This window comes from Anguilla anguilla, chromosome 10 (genome assembly GCF_013347855.1).
Source record: "Anguilla anguilla isolate fAngAng1 chromosome 10, fAngAng1.pri, whole genome shotgun sequence".
Taxonomy (NCBI): domain Eukaryota; kingdom Metazoa; phylum Chordata; class Actinopteri; order Anguilliformes; family Anguillidae; genus Anguilla; species Anguilla anguilla.
The window spans coordinates 36,315,776-36,333,774 of record NC_049210.1 but is presented as its reverse complement, the minus strand read 5'-3'; the positions used below and the strand labels follow the sequence as shown (position 1 = coordinate 36,333,774).

General features: G+C 40.8%; 1 protein-coding gene across 2 annotated transcripts in view; it reads right to left on the bottom strand.

Annotated features, from left to right (window-relative positions):
• Positions 1-2,608: 2,608 nt before the first annotated feature.
• tars1 (threonyl-tRNA synthetase 1) overlaps positions 2,609-17,999 on the bottom strand; it is a 32,814-nt gene continuing 17,423 nt past the window's right edge. For both annotated transcript variants that reach the window (XM_035378913.1, XM_035378915.1), the window contains exon 21: positions 2,609-2,621. The gene's annotated coding sequence lies outside the window, so the exon portion shown is untranslated. The remainder of the gene's footprint in view (positions 2,622-17,999) is intronic.

The following is a 17,999-nucleotide window of genomic DNA, read 5'->3' as shown; positions in this document are numbered from 1 at the left end:
ATCGTTCATGGGAGGAGGAATGGAATATGAAATTCCCTGGACCTTAAATCACTCCGTTGGTCAGACTCACTGAATTTATGAGCTTATATTCCTTGATTTATTTTCCCGCCTCAGTCTGGAGTACGCTTCCAAGGTTACTCGCATGCTGTCCAAAATCCAAAAGTCCCCCCCCCCCCAATAACAGAGGGAAGGAGGGAGTTTTTCCCCCACAGTATCACAGGTACTAACCGTGTTGATTTTGCTCCTTCGCCCCACACCCCACACCAAATTTCACCTGGACGCAGATGAGAGCGGAGAGGTCGCCATAAACACTCCGATTTATCAGCGTCGCGTAAGGGGCCGACGGTGATTTCATCGCAGAACAGCCGTTAATGAGCTATGACCTAAAGCAATTTACGGGCTGTTAAATAAACGCCCGTGGTGTTTTTTTGGCAAGCCGGCGGTAGAGGTCAGACTGAAAATAACAGAAGAGCCTGGTCATTAAGGCCAATTTCAGGGATTTTCTCTCAAGAAACGGCATTCACCAAGTCCAGGGGTGGAGACTCGTCACCATAATTGAAGCCGAAGTATCAATGCTCCCACGAGAATTCAGACCTAGACACTGTTCACTGTCTTTTTTTCATCTTAATGCCACTTATCTTTTTGAATAGGTCTTGGAAACACACTTTGACATGTTATTGCTATTTCACACCCCAAACAGAACATGTAGCTACATATATTTGCGCATTCATATTATGTGTGTGTGTGCCTTTCCAAAATGTTATTTTCTTAGAGGAAATAATTATGTCTAAAGGGAAAAATATGGTCATAATCTTCTTATGAAGAAACTGAGTATGAAAACATTGACTTGTAGTTTGAGCATGACATCATATTTATGTAGAAGTCTGTGTAAATCTGCTACATCTCTGGCAGCTTGTATACAGTATATGTATATCAGTGGATGATATAGTATTGTATGGTCTGAAAATATGACTGGATATAAAGCATGTTAGCATAGCCTGTGTCACCTTGCATATGCCCTGAGCATGACTTCATGCTTCAAAGACATTCTCAAGTACCACAAGACATACCCCCATAAATATACAAACAAATCATTTTATAATGACAACGCATTGCATATACTGGCACCGCAGAAGGAACTGCCCGCTAGGTAGTTCAATGCGCGTGTGTTTCCTCTGTGTGTGCTGGCATATAACTGTAGTTATAGTAAGGAGGAACAGCAAAACATTTTTCTATGGAGCAGACGTTTGCAGAGAGGCTGGCCTTTTATAAAGTTCAAGTTCAGAGCACTGCTGTTGAGTGTGAGGCCAGATTGTATTTGAATCTCTGGGAATTTTCTTCCCAAGTTCCAAGTCAACCCCCCCCTTCTTCTTTTTTGCATGCAGAATAGCACCCACCCCCCCCCCCCCCCCAAAATAAAAAAACATTTTTGAATTAGTCAAAACAAAATTCATATCACACTTATGATAAACATTAAGAATAACAAGGACATGTCAAAATAGAGATAGAATCAAGAGATATCCCTGAGCCAAAAAGCATGCTGGGAGTTACTCACACAAGGACTGTTTTCTTTACTTTTACGTCAGACTCAGGTTTTTCTTGCCTCGTGTAAACCCAACTGCAGGTACGGGGTGTGCTCTGCGATTGACCAAGAGCCATTAGTATGTTTATGTCAAGGAAACTGCCAGGGTTGGTCTGACACAACGAGACCTTGGATTCAACGTCCATCAGGCAACGGGGTTGGGAGGGGGGGGGGGGGTCACGGTACACCCGACCCTACAGACGGTCATGTGGAGAGCCTGAGGGTAAATGTGAAGTGTGTTTTTACACTCTTCAAAGGAGGAATCTGTCCTTGTTATTGGGCAGTGCACAACCAAGTGTCTCTCATTCCAAACTCTCTCATCAGGGAGAGGCGCACAGATTAAATTATCGAAGGTAAAAAAGGGGAGTACAGAGTACTGTTGGCCAAAATAGGTGGCCGCGGTCGGCTTGAACCTGATTTTGCTTGTCTGCAAGATAAATGTTGGAGATAAGAAATGAAGACTTCCAGCTGCGCTCTGGCTACCAAAGAAAAGGGTGATCGGAGTAAATTACCCAGAGTCCTGCGGACTCCAAAGCGCTCCAGAGAGCGAGCGCGAGCGCGAGCGTCAAGGCTCAGCTTGCCGGTTAGCGGATTTGAGGCGTTTATGGGTTTCACCGAGAGAGGGTAAAGCAGCGAGTGCAGGAGCCTCGGACCCGCCCGTCCCTCTGGCGCTTAGCGAAGGCGCCAAATATGAATCGCGCGACTCCGGATTCCAGAGGGGCTCTTCCTGTGTTGCTAAGAGAGCTCACCCCACCCCACCCTCCCCCCCCCCCCCCCCCCCCCACGAGAGGGGGAACAGCGCCGGGAAAGCAGGGGGTTAAGAGTTTCGACTCCCCGTACGGCGCAGAGCGTTGGATCTGACTCCCAGCTCCATTCCTCCCCACTGCCTGGGTGGTCCCTGCGTCACTTCTTTTTTTTTTTTATACGGCCGGCCTATTAGCGCCATTGGCTGGTGATTTATGTAGCTGTCACCTCGACTCCATCAGCTACGTCAGCAGCAGTGAATTGTGGGCATGGCAGCCAAGCTGGAGCTTCGGGCCTCCTGTATCGTGACTAAAGTAAACTGCCCTCGGAGCGGAGTGGGGAGGAGGGTGAGGCGGGGGGTGGGGGAGAAAAAAAAATACTGTAGAAAAAACAAAAGCTCCACATACCACCCACCTCTCTCTGTAGATTTCCCGCAGAAGAATTTCCTTTAATGGCCTCTGCTTGGCTGGAAGAGAGAGAAGCCAAGACCTGGGTTGACTCGAGGTATCTTTTAAGCGAGGCCTTCACGGTTGAGGAGAAGACAAACAGCCAGATCTGTGTGTCGGGCTAGTGTTTATTTTCTTGCTACAGTCAGTGCTGAGGACTGCTTCCTCTTTAGGGCTCTGGATCAGAGTGGTCCAGCGGCCTTACAGGAATACTGAAGCCCAGCAAGTTTCCATTCTACCTGCACTAAATTTAGACATTTTTCTTTTTTTTCTCTTTTCCATAGAGTGAAAATATTTAATCTATATATGTCTAGTAAGATAATTACTTTGCAAAGAAAGGACAAGACTAAAGGTATTCGCAAACTTCTGTAAATATCTGAGTGAAATATCATCGACCCAGAACCCAGTTGACATGCTTACCAGCAGTGACCTTATCATTGTCCAGATGGCCAATAGGGAGTGGTTGTGATGCTTATAACCATGCTCAGTGTTATTGATACACAGAATGTGTATGATTTGGGGCTTTGTGTAATCTTAGCTATACCCCTACGGACGTTTTCCTCACTAGCGTCTTTGTCTTTGCATGGCTTTCGATGTAGGTGCCTGGAACTTGATTTGTTACATTTTACAAGGTTACTTGACTCATTATGAATCATGGTTTTTAGGAAAGAGGAGGGTGCTTTCTGAAACCTCGTAAAAATGAAGTTTCCATCCTCGAAAGATTTTAATGAGTACACAGTTAAGACTTTAATAACTTTGTTGCAAATGTCGTGGACTTATTTATTTTTTCGAGTTATGGAGTAACCAAGTATTCAGTTCATTACTTTGACATTGAGGGGAAAAATGAAAAAAAAAAAGAACATAAAGTTGGTATGCAAATAATAGTAAAATAAAAACAAAACAAAAAATAGAATTTCCTCAAGTACACAATAGAAAAGTTATCTTAACTGATGTTAGCACTGATGATGTTCAAAAAATATATTATTGACAATTATTTTTGTAAATACTAAACCCATGAAAAGATGTCTATTTGATTCTTCAGGTCTCAGAGTCAATCAACTGACACATTTATATTATACTTGGCCCTTTTTCAATATACTGTTAATTTTTAGTCATCATTTTTACACATTTTTCATTAATTACACCCATGTGATTTGCATTAGAAATTTTTAAAAAAATTATATTTCCTCCAATCTATTGTTCTGATTTCATGCGCACTACAGTTAGATTGGACCTTACTGACGGAAGATCACTCACTCATAGTTACACTATTTTTCTGCAGCTGGAAGCAATGTTATGACGCACAGGGCATGTTAAAAGGCAAACTATGATTTGGAACATGAAACATGTCTGCTGGTAATTAAAACAAGCCTTTGGCCCCAGGCATGGGCAGCGATTGGCTTTTCAGGTGCTTGTTACCAACCAAAATTCCCAGAAACTGGGGCAATTTAAAAGCTGCCGGAGAGGACTTATTGCTTCTCTGAAAAGCGCAAACCTCGATTAGCAGCGGCGCGTCAGTTAATTTACGCGTCTTTTAAATCACCTGACGCGCCTCCGGACCTAAGCGGACCCTTCTTGCCACAAGACCCAAATTAGGGACCTCGCTCCTGTGGAAAGTTGTACCCCATAAATATTTTAATTGGGTTTATTTAGCTTCCGGCTACAATGTTTCTTTGTTTACCGATGACGTTTATACAGGAAATTGTCTTACATTTTTAATGTAATTCCTAAACAATATGCTAAAATACAGTTGAATACCATTTTAACGGATTGTTGATCCATGACAACCCAGTCACAAAGAAGCAGGACTACATTAAGTTTCCAGTGATATTTTTCTGTTTCACAATCTAACAATGTATTATAAATAAACAAATAAATAAATAAATAAATAAATAGTTCCTAAGTATATTTGCCAAACTTTGCGGTGTACTTTGACACACTTACCAATGAATGTTCAACATTTGGTAAGGACACAGCATCATATGAAATGATATTGAGCATGACGAACTTAGTTCCACCTCACAATCTTTGCAAACATCATATTAAACAACTGCACAGAATCAGCTTACAGTAGAGCATCTTCTAAACACTGTTGTGCCATCAGGCATGCACAATTTATGATGTGGTCCAGGGCTGCACAAACATTTTATTTTCATGCACTTGCAAATGGGCTAATACTACATTGTGAATAAACTTCTTAGAACCCCTGGCACACATAAAGAGAGCGACAGGGTGCAGCCGAAAGTGAAGTGGTTTTCTTAATTTACGTTGGGTCAGAAGTAAAGGTCGTACTTTTCAGTTCAGAAAAAGCTTCATTGTGGTCGCATGGTAACTTTCCAGATGCAAGCGTGTGTGATCAAACAGTTCATAATTAGAACCATATAATTTGGGAACATTATTATATTAAAGATGGCAGCTTGGTTTCCCTAGCAAAACTAACTTCACGAGCGGCTGACCATAATGTGGGCTTTCAGTATAGCAGTGCTGGTGTGTGTGTGGGTGTGTGTGTGTGTGTGTGTGCGTGCGTGCGTGTGTGTGTGTGTGTGTGTGTGTGTGCATGTGTGTTTGTGTGCGTGTGTGTGCATGCGTGCGTGTGTGAGTGTGTGCATGTGTGTTTGTGTGTGTGTGAATGTGTCTGGGGAGGAGAGGGGGTCTGTAAATATGCTAAGAAAAAATGTTCTTTAGGAATGCAAGTTTGTATTTCAAAAAGCCTGAAGCAATAGTGTTGGGAAATAACTAGTGTGTGTGTGTGTGTGTGTGTGTGTGTCTGTATCTGTGTGTGAGTGTGTGTGTGTCTATGTCTGTGTGTACAGTATATGTGCGAATGCATGTGAGATGGAAGATCGTGTCCCACTGTTGCAAGACGCAAAGTTTGCATATTGCAAAGTTGTAGCGAAAATTAATGATGATTAAATAATTATTACGACACAAAGAACAACAAATGGAAATACTGAAAGAAGGGGGGAATTGTGGAGACGGCGCAAGTGCCAAAGCCCTGTTTGAACATCTGAGCGGATTCTTGCTCCACTTTGGCAACCGACAAGTCTTGGCGCTGACACACTATAGCGTATTACTAGCCTACAGGAACAATGGAGCTTTGACTTTGAGTGCAGAAGGAGCTAGCCAGAACGCAAAAGCCGCAATTTGGTTTTAAAAACAAATGCTGCAGAGAACTGGTTAGCTGGAATAACACACTTTAAGAGGGACAGTGCAGTTATTCTTCATACTTTGCCTGCTTGTTTTCAGAACGAAACAAACGCCCCTGCAACTATACCCTTTTCAGCTCGCCGATGGATGGCTGATGTCATTTGCCTTGTCGTCAAAACATGGCTACGAAAAACACGCATATTAACTTGGACGATCCATTGCCAGGTTTTATCCATTGTTCCCTCCACATATTGCGAATATTAAGGATGGATGATATTCCATCACGCCTCTCTATCTAGTAGACTTGCTGTCACTGATTACATTTTGCATGGTCCATTATGCAGTTATTCACAATTTTGACCTCAGGAACCTCTAGTTTTGGTCTTAGATGACATGTTTTGATCGAGCCTTGTGAAGATTGACGTTACTACTGCCCGAGAACCTGGCTGAATAGAGGGTGTTGCCATGGCGATTATATCTGTGACCATATGCCAGTCATACGGGAAGAATTTAGCCCAAATTCAGACCACATGATTAAATGTTGAAATATCGGGGGCTGCTGGATGGTTTATCCTGTTAAGGCACTGTTCCTGTGCATCTCCGAACCCCACGTTCAGGTACTGAACTGAATTGAGTTTGAATACTGAAACTGAGCCCAACCTGCATGCGTGCATTGATGGAGAGCTTGTGCTTGTCTGTGCACTCTCAGATTAACATTGGAGGCTGAAACAATGAGCAATGCTGCTACACGTTATACGGTATTTAATTTACTGTGTGATCTTTACCAGCGGCTGGAATTTAATCAACATTTGTCTTTAACATTGATTAAAGACAAATGTTGATTGATTACAGACCACAATCTTGAGAAGAACCCCTTTCATGACACAACAATGTTCCGAGACCCTGGACAGCACAGTGAGAGCATTCATATTTCTAAAGCTCACTTCTTTAGTGCTTACAGGCAGACTGACTGGTCCTCAAAAATGAGTGACCTCACACATTCAACACCTTAATCATTTCTTCAAAATGACTCGTTCCTGTCCAGAAGACATGTCAAATTCTATTATGAGGACAATAAGCCAAGGCTCATACTCACATCCCTTTAGTGCACATACGAGAAAGTATGACCCGAATGCAAAAGAGTATTAATTCAGCTCTGATCAATTAATGTGTGTGATTACTTATTGGGAGTACGCTGGTGCTGCATTTTTGGTAGACTGTCCCATCTTGTGGGACACTTTTGCAAATGTTAAGATGAATTTGCTTGGCTGAAGTTCAGCTGAAAGACTTACTTGAAAAGTACTTGCAAATGGTTCTTAAAGATAAAACCTGCCTCAAATAGAATGAATAAAGTAATGTAACGGACTGTTTACTTGAAGAGGCACTTTTCTTAAATTATTCTGAAGCCTCATTTGGATGTCATCACAATACATTTTCCTGAGTGTAGAACAATAAAAACTACTTGCTGAAATAATTTATTAAAAAAAAAAAAAAAATCTTTCCATGAACTGACCAATATGCCCACTTTAATTTGAACAGTGTGAAATTATGTAAAGTGATTTATTTTTGCACCTATACCTACATCTGTGGATATTTAATCCATTACATGTCAGATCAATCCAGAAACTCATAACAGAGCACTAAAATAGTCCACTAAACATTACTGACGTATTCATTCAGATAATCCAGCAAGATAATGGATAAACCCTCATGCACCCATAGTTCATAAACACGTTCCCTCCTTGGGTAGATTTTTCCAAAGGAGAACTGGGCCTGAGCACCTCTTCCAGGGCTGCACTTAACATCCTTAACTCTGGACCTCTGGGAGGTTTCGCATTGTCCTTAGAAATGCATTTGTCTGCGAAGGACGAGAAGTTTGCTTAGCTCAACAGACCGTTTTGACCCTTTGTGGCCAGGTGCCCAGATGAACATATGGGGAAGATCTACCCTGCTGAAGGCAGTCATGCGTGTGAGATTCACTGACCTATCCTCAGCTCTCTGGTATATTTCAGGATGACCAGGGATGAGTTGTAGAGATGTCTCCCTTTAGATTTTAGCCATTCTCACCACCCTATTTGCACTTGCCTTCTCCACTGACTTCTTTAATAACCCTTTATGTAAACGTGTTTTTCTTTCCCACACCATGGAAACCCGCTTACCTCCTTTTTAGATCTGGAGTCTTTCGCCACCAGGTGGACTCGGGTGGTAATGCTAAGACACAAAAGTTCACAGCTCAGGAAGCATACTTGTGTACAGCAGTCAGAATGTGATTTTTAGATATTTTTCCATCGGTTCTATTTTAAAAATTAAGAATGACAAATGCTTGTACCTTTTACAGAAATATCACAATGGATTAGAGTTGAGAAGGTCATTTTACTTTTAAATATGTAGTGCATGCTTATATTCATATGTTTTTAAGGATAGCTCTTATGACTGTGATCTGCAGGGCATATATGGTTGGAAATTTTTGGAAGTAAAATAAACACAAGTTAAATGAAACAGGAAATTAAAGAGCCTATCCCAGCATGCATTGTGCGAATACACCATAGACTGGTTGCCAGGACACATACACACCATTCACTCGCACACATCCCTACAGGCAAGGTACAGTCTAATTAGCCAAACTTGCGTGTCTTTAGACTGTAGGAGGAAACCCATGTGGAGAACATGCAAACTCCACACTGAAAGGCCCCAGCTGAGATTCAAACCCAGATTCACCATTGCGCCACCGTGTTGAATATTAATGAGTTAATTAATGAGGATAAACAGATCAAGAAAATGCATATGCCAGACGGTAATATTAAGGTAGGTGAAAAAATTCAATATAATTTCCTTCATCATGCTCTGTACTGAAAAGAATATTCTTCCATAAAATGACCACCTGCTGGCCACTGAGGTAACTCCCATGTATGTCAGGTAGTGTCAAAACATGCTTGGTTCAATGCCTCTATTTTTTTTATTTATTTAATTTAAATGCAGAGCCACACAAGGACTGTTAAAATGGTTTCTCTCCTGAAGGTCATTATGAATAGCTCAAAAAATATATAGCCCCCCCCCATCTACATTTTCTCTAGCCCCAAACCCTTGAGGCTGTTGAACAAGCTGCACACACAGACTGGACACACATACACTAGAGACCCTGGTCCCTTTTTAATTGGTGCTGAAAATTCCACTTCAACCAAATAACTGATGGCTTCTGAGGCTGGTTAATTATTCAGGATCTATAGCGCAGCCAAATGTAAAGTTTTTATTGGCCAGCTTTCAGACACTGGGCAGCAAGCCCATGCCGCAGCTGGGAAGTAGAAATCCAGCCACCTAATTGTCTACATTTAGTCGAGCAAATTGCATCTTTTCTGAGAAAACAGTGGGCTTCATTGTACCCATTTCTCAGAATTTAGTGGGAACATGCAGTATTAAAAGCATCACCCAAACAAGGCAAAAGGGGAAGTCATTTTTTGTCGATTGAATATTTTGTCATGGACATACCATCTTGAAGACCAAGTATTTTCTTTAGTTGAAAGACAATCCTTGGTCTTCAAGATGGCATGACCTTGATATTATATATGGTAAATTAAATCAGAATGTGGTATTATTATTATTATTATTATTATTATTATTATTAATAATAATAATAATAATAATGATAATAATAATAATTGTTGTTGTTGCTGTTGTTATTATTATTCCATGTTAATAATAATACTAATAATAGATCAATAAATACCAATCAATCAATAATAATAACAATAATTACATTTTTTCTTATCTCTTGAAGTATTTTTAAGAAATAAATCACTATGGAAATTAATGCCCTGTAATTCTACATGGATACAGTTTTCAACAAGTTTCCAAAAGTACTAAGACCTGGAGGACCATCTGTCAAAACTGCAAAGTAACTGTGTAGGCCATTCGAAGTGTTTTTGTTTTAACATGACACCAAAGTCTGCTTTTGCCCCTATCATTGCATTAAATGCTCTGTTCATCAGCTGTCTGTCCATCAAAACACAATCACATCTAAATCCATGCAAACCATTGCAGGCACAGTTCAGCATAAAGCAACACTTGACCAATAACGACCAATGATAATTGAGTTCCGGACTTGAAAACTCCATAGGTGGACCTGTCCCATGTAAGGGTTAAATCATGACACAGTCCCCCTTAGCCACTGGCCATAAGAGACACAGCTGCTGCCAGGAGGTTTATAACACGCCAGCTGCCAATTAAACACTCCCTGCATATTATTTCAGGCGCAGCTTCTCTGTGATTGGGCCGAGCGGGGTTGCCACACGCACAGTGTAACCTTGGGTGCGAGGTGTCATAAAATGGAAGGTATGCAGACCAGGAATGTTCGTCATACACCAGGAACAAAGATCTCTGTGATTGCTTTGCATAGACTGCACAGGTGTCCCGGCTCCTCAATTAATTTGTGCTGCAGGGCTATCAGAAAAAGAAAATCCTACTGCCACGAAAAAGTACACATGCTAAGAGATGTACATGCTGTGTATGATTGTAGGGATGTTATTCAGAGGTGGTTTATCATTGGATATTTTTTGCCTGTTTAGTATGTTTAGCCTATTTGAAAATTGTGATCTATAATGAATGTTTAAATCAATGGTAAGGGTTATTTTGATGCACATTATTAAATTTAAATATAATATGAACACGATGGACTGACTAACAAACGAAGAAGAATTGGTCATGGTTCATTAAGGAGTTGGAATAAAACAAGACAGAAAAATATTACATGAATGGAAAACATTAATTTAATTATCTTAATCCAACACAGTAGTATTTATTCCATTATTCACTTCATGATCACAGCAAATGTATTTTTTATATGCATGTTTGTTCAGGCACCAGCACACACTCAGTCTCTCTCTCTCTCTCTCTCTCTTTCTCAATTTTCAATTGTCAATTCAATTTAAGTTGCTTTATTGGCATGAAATACAAATGTAATTATTGCCAAAGCATACATATATAATGTAAAATAATAATAATATTAAAATAATAATGATAAATGCAACAATATATCAGCATTGACAGCAACAGAAGTAAATAAAAAAATATGTACAATGTTTATATGGGGTGGGTGGTTACTCAGTGTCCCTCAGGTTATGACAGGCTGAAATGAACTGTGCCGCAATTGGGGCTGTTGATCCTTCCCCTAAAAGAAATGCACATTTTTCTTCTTTTGATTTGAAATTAAAATTATTTATAATTTGGGATAATTTTTGGAAATATTTTTTTGTAAATAATTGTAAATATTACTAATATACTAATTTGTAAATATGTTGTGCAAGTAAGGAGGAAGTGAATCTCTGTTTCCACTTCCCTTGTTTTGCAGTGACCGCATATTCGCTCTTCTTTTGGTACCCATGAGTTTTGGTATCTGCCTATTTCAATTGCAAGCATGTGGTCACTGAGCCTGTACTTGGTCAGGATCCGTCTCTGCTTTGTATCTCTGACAGAGAAGGGATACTCTGCCAGTGTGTATTTTCTATTTAGGGCCCGATAACAATTCAGTTTATTTTGGGATTGTGTTTCTTTGTTCCAATGGTCCAGATAGGAGTTTTTGATGTGTTTTATAATTTGGTTGACTCTAATGGGCTGTTGTGAAGCAGTGCTGGTCTGAAGCTGGTTTGCATTAGTATGTGTTAATGTTAGTCTAGAGAGGTTCAGAACCAGCTGACTGAGGGGATACTTTCCTGGGCTGAGCTCTTGGGTTTGGAGTGCCAAGAATTGTAAGGAGTCTGTTGGACTCATTTTTAGATGTTCAATAAAATTTAATGCCCTTTTTTGAATTTGAATGAGAGTCGGAAATCTGCCTAATTCACCCCTGCATGCATTGTTAGGGGCATTGCTATGTACTTGCAATATGTTTTTACAGAATTCTGCATGCAGGGTTTCAGCTGGATGTTTCTCCCACTTGGTGTAGTCTTGCTGACTGAGTGGACCCCATATTTCGCTTCCATACAGCATGATAGGCTGGATGACACAGTCAAAGATTTTTAACCAGATTCTAATAGGAATATTTGTTTTATGGAATCTCCTTTTAATCGCATAAAAAGCCCTGCAGGCTTTTTCTTTTAATGCATTCACTGCTAGGCCAAAGCTCCCTGACGCACTGATTTTTAGTCCTAGGTAATCGTAGTTTAGTGTGTGTCCTAGGACGGTGTCTCCTAGAGTAAAGAGGTATCTGTTTTCCTGAGATCTGGGCTTTTTTTGGAAGATCATAATCTTTGTTTTTTTTTTTCAAATTTACTGTCAGTGCCCAGTTCTAACAGTCCTTGTTCAGTGAGTGACAGCAGGACCAGGTCATCTGCAAGAATTTAACGTCTGTGTTGTTTAGGGTCAGGCCAGGAGCTGAAGATTGTTCCAGTAACACAACTAATTCATCGATATAAGTATTGAACAATGTTGGACTTGAACTGCAGCCATACCTCACCCCACATCCCTGCGTGAAGAAATCAGTTCTTTTTTTGCCAAGTTTCATTACGCACTTGTTTTTTACATATATTGATTTAATTATGTCATACACTTTACCCCCTACCCCCTACCTGATTGAAATCAGCCAAGAGCAACTTCCTCAAAACACAGAGCTGTTTCCATTTGTCAAACACCGAATTGAGCAAATTCTGCAGCATTTTACTCAAGAAATTTCCTGGAAATGCCTCTGGATGTTGCAAGCCTTCTGTTGCATGCAGAACTAGGCTGACAACTTTCCACTTCAGCACACTGCTAGAAAGCAGTGGTCTAAATGGCTGGCAAAGTCGCATCCCCTGTGTTTTCACCTCAGACTGGGACCCCAATACTTCTAAAGCCTGTTTAGCACGACTGAACGATAGCCCATGGGGTTTGGCCTCAGCGCAGTCCGTTCCTGATGTAGCACTGACCACGCTGACCAACTCCCAAATTGATCCCAACAGAACATTTAAATAAGCACTTAAAGCAGATAGCCACAAGTTCATATAATTCATGTCCACTTGCATGGCACTTCACCAATAGCAATTAAAGGTATTTTCCCCTTGACAGTACTTTTCTATTTTCTCTCCAGTAGCTGGTAGTAGCCAGTAGCCTCTCCGTTTTCACCAGTGCCGATGTGACAGTGTGTCTGCTCACTGATGCTTTTCTTCCACCTGCAGCTAAATTTTACCTGTATATCAAACCATACTAATCTGATATTTGATGAGTATATTTACTGGGAACTGACTGATTGACTGACTGACTGGTTGATCGATTGATTGATTGATACAATATCCATGATATCCTGAACAGGAGAACCAAGGTTTCACAGAAATATAGTTATCAGGAATACAGCAGTTGGAGTGCTCATCGTCCAGTCAGCAAAGAAGACCGGAAGTATCCATTTTAAAAAAAGGAAAATTTTGGTTCGTTCCCAGTGCTCCTTCACAGGTTCCATTTATTCCAAATTTGTCTCCAGTTCATGCCATTCCCACCCACACAGGGACAATGAGGGGGTACTGCTAGAAGACAGTTGAGGATCAAATTGCGGGTAGATGGGTAGCTCGGTCAATCCAAACCTGATGGAAGCTGTTAGCTCAAACAGCATCCCCTCCAGATCATTCTTTGGCCTGGCCATGTCACTGAGGACCTTCTCCATTGGAGACAGCTCACTATTTTCACACACCTGGGAGGGAAAGGGAGGGAGGGAGGGGAGGAAGGAAGGAAGGAAAATGTTCCACATAAGGTCACTGCCGTCCTGCTTTACATACAGTATGAACTCGCACAGTCACATATTTGGATAAAAAAGTGCTTCCCTTTTCACATTCTTACAAATGATCAGGAATTGGGCTATTAGGACCCAATATTTAGCAGTGTACCTTATAAATCTTATTTTCTTTTACTGGTTAGGCAACAGTTAATTATAAAGTGAAGACTCAATTCCCTGTCTTGGGATTCATGTGCACATTACAGTTCAGAACTACAGTTCATAAATCCACTTTACAGTAAACAATATTATAACATACATTTACAATAAGAAGGGCCACTGAAGAAACTTAAAGTTGCACGTTACCTCCGATGAAATGTTTTCCAACCACAACATCTCCTCAGAAGTGAAATCCATTGTAGCACAGGGCTCGTTCATGACTGGACACGAAGAGTGGCATGTAATTTAGCCCACTGTCCGATCTATTCCGAAATAGAGCGTATTTAGAAAAATAATGACCGTTTAATACATGCTGCAGGCACATTGCATCCTTAGCTAAACTGCTGGCACAATCGTGTGTATGAATGTACTTTAGACTGACAAATGCTATCCAAGAGGTTAAGGAGCCATTGAAATCAATATTATGTAAGCAAAGGGCCAATCTAGTTTGTCGTTTTACTGGATGACAGCAACGATCCTATTGCCAACGTACAAGTGCGTATAAAAGCATTTAATTGTGGTAATGGGTAACGCCTGAAATGGCTACACGCCATGACCTCCAGCTATAATTGTAACTAATTTAAAACAGTCATTGAAATTGTCCATTTTTCTGAAGCTCCCTAGAATACAGAAATTGGGATGGCAGGTATGCCATCCCGCCAAGTTACGCCTTGGCGGGGGCATGCCCCCATACCTATACAGCACCGAGAGTTTGGCACTTTTCAGGGTTCCCCACAGAAATAACCACAACAGCCACAGACACTCAGCCCTTAAAAACATTAAATTCTGTACATTCTGACCCCATTTCAACAGACAGAATTCATAAACAACTTCACATGTCCACACAATAAAGCCCCAAACTAAGGGGATTTTGCGTTTTCTCCTTCTTCTTCTTCTTCTTCTTCTCTTTCTTCTTCTTCTTCTTCTTCTTCTTCTTCTCATTCTTATTTTTCCTGCCGCCTATCCCACTAACAACATGTCTCCCCATTGGACATTTCACTAACACCAGCCAAATCTGCCCTACACGACCCAATCAAAAACGCACATACACACGAAAAATACCCATACATTTTTATTCTGAAACATTTCCTGTTCAAACAGCTAGTCCGCTTGTGGCCTAGTGGGTAAGGTTACAGTCTTGGGAACATGGGGTCGTAGGTTCAAGCCCAGCTTAGAACACGTTTCTTTAACCTGCTTCAACCCTCACTAATAATTGTCTACTAGCCTACTTATCAATTATTGCTTTTGCACCATATTTACCCGCCGTTCACCGTTCAGTTATTAACCGGCTACAATATTGCTAAGCCACATGGATTCAACGGGAGCTCTTCTGTGCTTACTGGCCTGTGTTCTTTAAAACCACCGGCAGGTTTGCTAATGATATTTCACGCATTGCATAGCTATGGCATTAGCTAACGAAGTCACGGCAAATGTATTCCTTTCATTAAAAAGCTACACCAGTTCACCACTGTGCCATTTCTATTAACTATATTTCTTCACTTGGCTACCGTACAAAACTTTCATATCAGCAAACGCCACGTTTCTATTTCTAAATTCATGTTACCTCGCTCTGTTCTCTATCTAGCCACATACGCTACAAACAATTACTACTTATGTACATTCTGCAACTCCGCAATTTGAACAGCTAATCCATCCGTGGCCTAGTGGGTAAGGTTACAGGCTTGGGAACACTGGGTCGTATGTTCAAGGCCAGCTTGAAACACGTTTCTTTAAACTGCTTCGATCCTCACTAATAATTGTCTACTACTTCTTAATTACTGCTTTTGCACCATTTCTACCCGCCGTTGACCGTTCAGTTATTAACCGGCTATAATATTGCTAAGATATATGCATTATGACTTACCGTCTGTACGTTCAGTTATTAACCGGCTACAATATTGCTAAGCCATATGGATTCAACGGAAGCTCTTCTGTGCTTACTGGCTTGTGTTCTTCTTTAAAACCACCGGCAGGTTCGCTAATGATATTTCACGCATTGCATAGCTATGGCATTAGCTAACGAAGTCACAGACTGGTAAACCTCACTCACTCACGGCCACCCATGTGCATTTCATGACGCAAATGTATTCCTTTTATTTAAAAGTTACACCAGTTCACCACTGTGCCATTTCTACTAACTATATTTCTTCACTTGGCTACCGTACAAAACCTTAATATCAGCAAACGCCACGTTTCTACATTCCTGTTACCTCGCCCTGTTCTCTATCTACCCACATACGCTACAGAAAATTAGTACTTATGTACATTCCGCAACTCCGCAGGTTGAATAGCTAATCCGTCTGTGGCCTAGTGGGTAAGGTTACAGGCTTGGGAACACTGGGTCGTATGTTCAAGCCCAGCTTGGAACCCGTTTCTTTAACTTGCTTCGACCCTCACTAATAATTGTCTACTACTTCTTAATTATTGCTTTTGCACCATATCTACCCGCCGTTCACCGTTCAGTTATTAACCGGCTACAATATTGCTAAGATATATGCATTATGACTTACCGTCTGTACGTTCAGTTATTGACCGGCTACAATATTGCTAAGCCATATGGATTCAACGGAAGCTCTTCTGTGCTTACTGGCTTGTGTTCTTCTTTAAAACTACCGGCAGGTTCGCTAATGATATTTCACGCATTGCATAGCTATGGCATTAGCTAACGAAGTCACAGACTGGTAAACCTCACTCACTCACGGCCACCCATATGCATTTCATGACGCAAATGTATTCCTTTTATTTAAAAGTTACACCGGTTCACCACTGTGCCATTTCTACTAACTATATTTCTTCACTTGGCTACCGTACGAAACCTTAATATCAGCAAACGCCACGTTTCTACATTCATGTTACCTCGCCCTGTTCTCTATCTAGCCACATAGGCTACACACAATTACTACGTATGTACGTTCTGCAACTCCGCATTAAAACATTACATTTAAAATCATGATTCACTCATAAGTATAACTACTAGCACTGAACATGAGAAAAACACATTCGTGCAATAGATTACATTACAGGTAAATAATGTGTGCAATGTTATTTGACCCTCCACTTCAACAACCAATGTCCAATACCGACTGTTATATATACCATTTGATAAGGAATATAAGCTCGCTCATGGTCACTCCATTTACTTCGCACTATACTCCGTGATCATGTCAACCTTCACCTACATGCCCATTCTGCTAAAAACATATTGTTTCAACTACGGAATTTCGTAATTTCATTTTAATTTCTCTCGCACTGTTGTTATTCTCTCATATGCAAAGCCTGCTGGGACATATGCGTCTGCTCCTATTCTCCACTATCATGTTTTCCGGTTCTAGTTTAGCAAAACGGCGAAGAGGATTCCTACCTGCAGATTAGCCTATCAAAATGCCTTATAAACCTTACAAACACTAAAAGTGCATCTCCACGAAATAACAGACAATGGAGCAGGACAGAAGGATAAACCTTACAAACACTAATAGTGCATCTCCACGAAATAACAGGCAACGGAGCAGGACAGAAGGCTACACAAGTGGCGACCTAGGGAGTTATAATTCTACGGGCGTGTTGATTATTTTGTCAGTCAAGGCTCGTTGGATGGACGTCAAATCCGTGAGTACATACCATATTCCATCTGCGTTTCTGATGCGTTTACGCTTACGCCACTGCATCCTATCTCACAGCCACTGTTTTACATATATAGCAAACCGAAACTGCTGAACGGTACACGCTCATCAGACTGTACAGATTCACACAACGATAGCCATAATCCACAACCGTTTTCTTGCAGGGTCGCATTTCTCACTCTCATAATAAAACGCTTTGCAAAAAGAACTGATATCTCATAAAAAACACGTTTTCAACGTACAAAAATGCCAAGTTACTAAAAAGTATTGATATCAAAATGACGCCAAGTTACGATACTACAAACAATATAGGCTATCTTGCCTCACCGAAATGACATAAGATGTATCTCAAAGCAATGCTACCCAATATTTCCTCAGTTCTTTCAAGTCACTTGGCCCTGTGTTTTCTAATCTTACCATTTCACAATGTCATGCAAACTTTCTGTCAGATCAAAGAGACAAATATTTCGAATTGCCTCATGGAACACATTGAACATTGTACATTGAAATTAATGTATAAATTAATTAATGTACAGAACTGCTGCTGAGCAACGACAGGAAGCACATTTCTC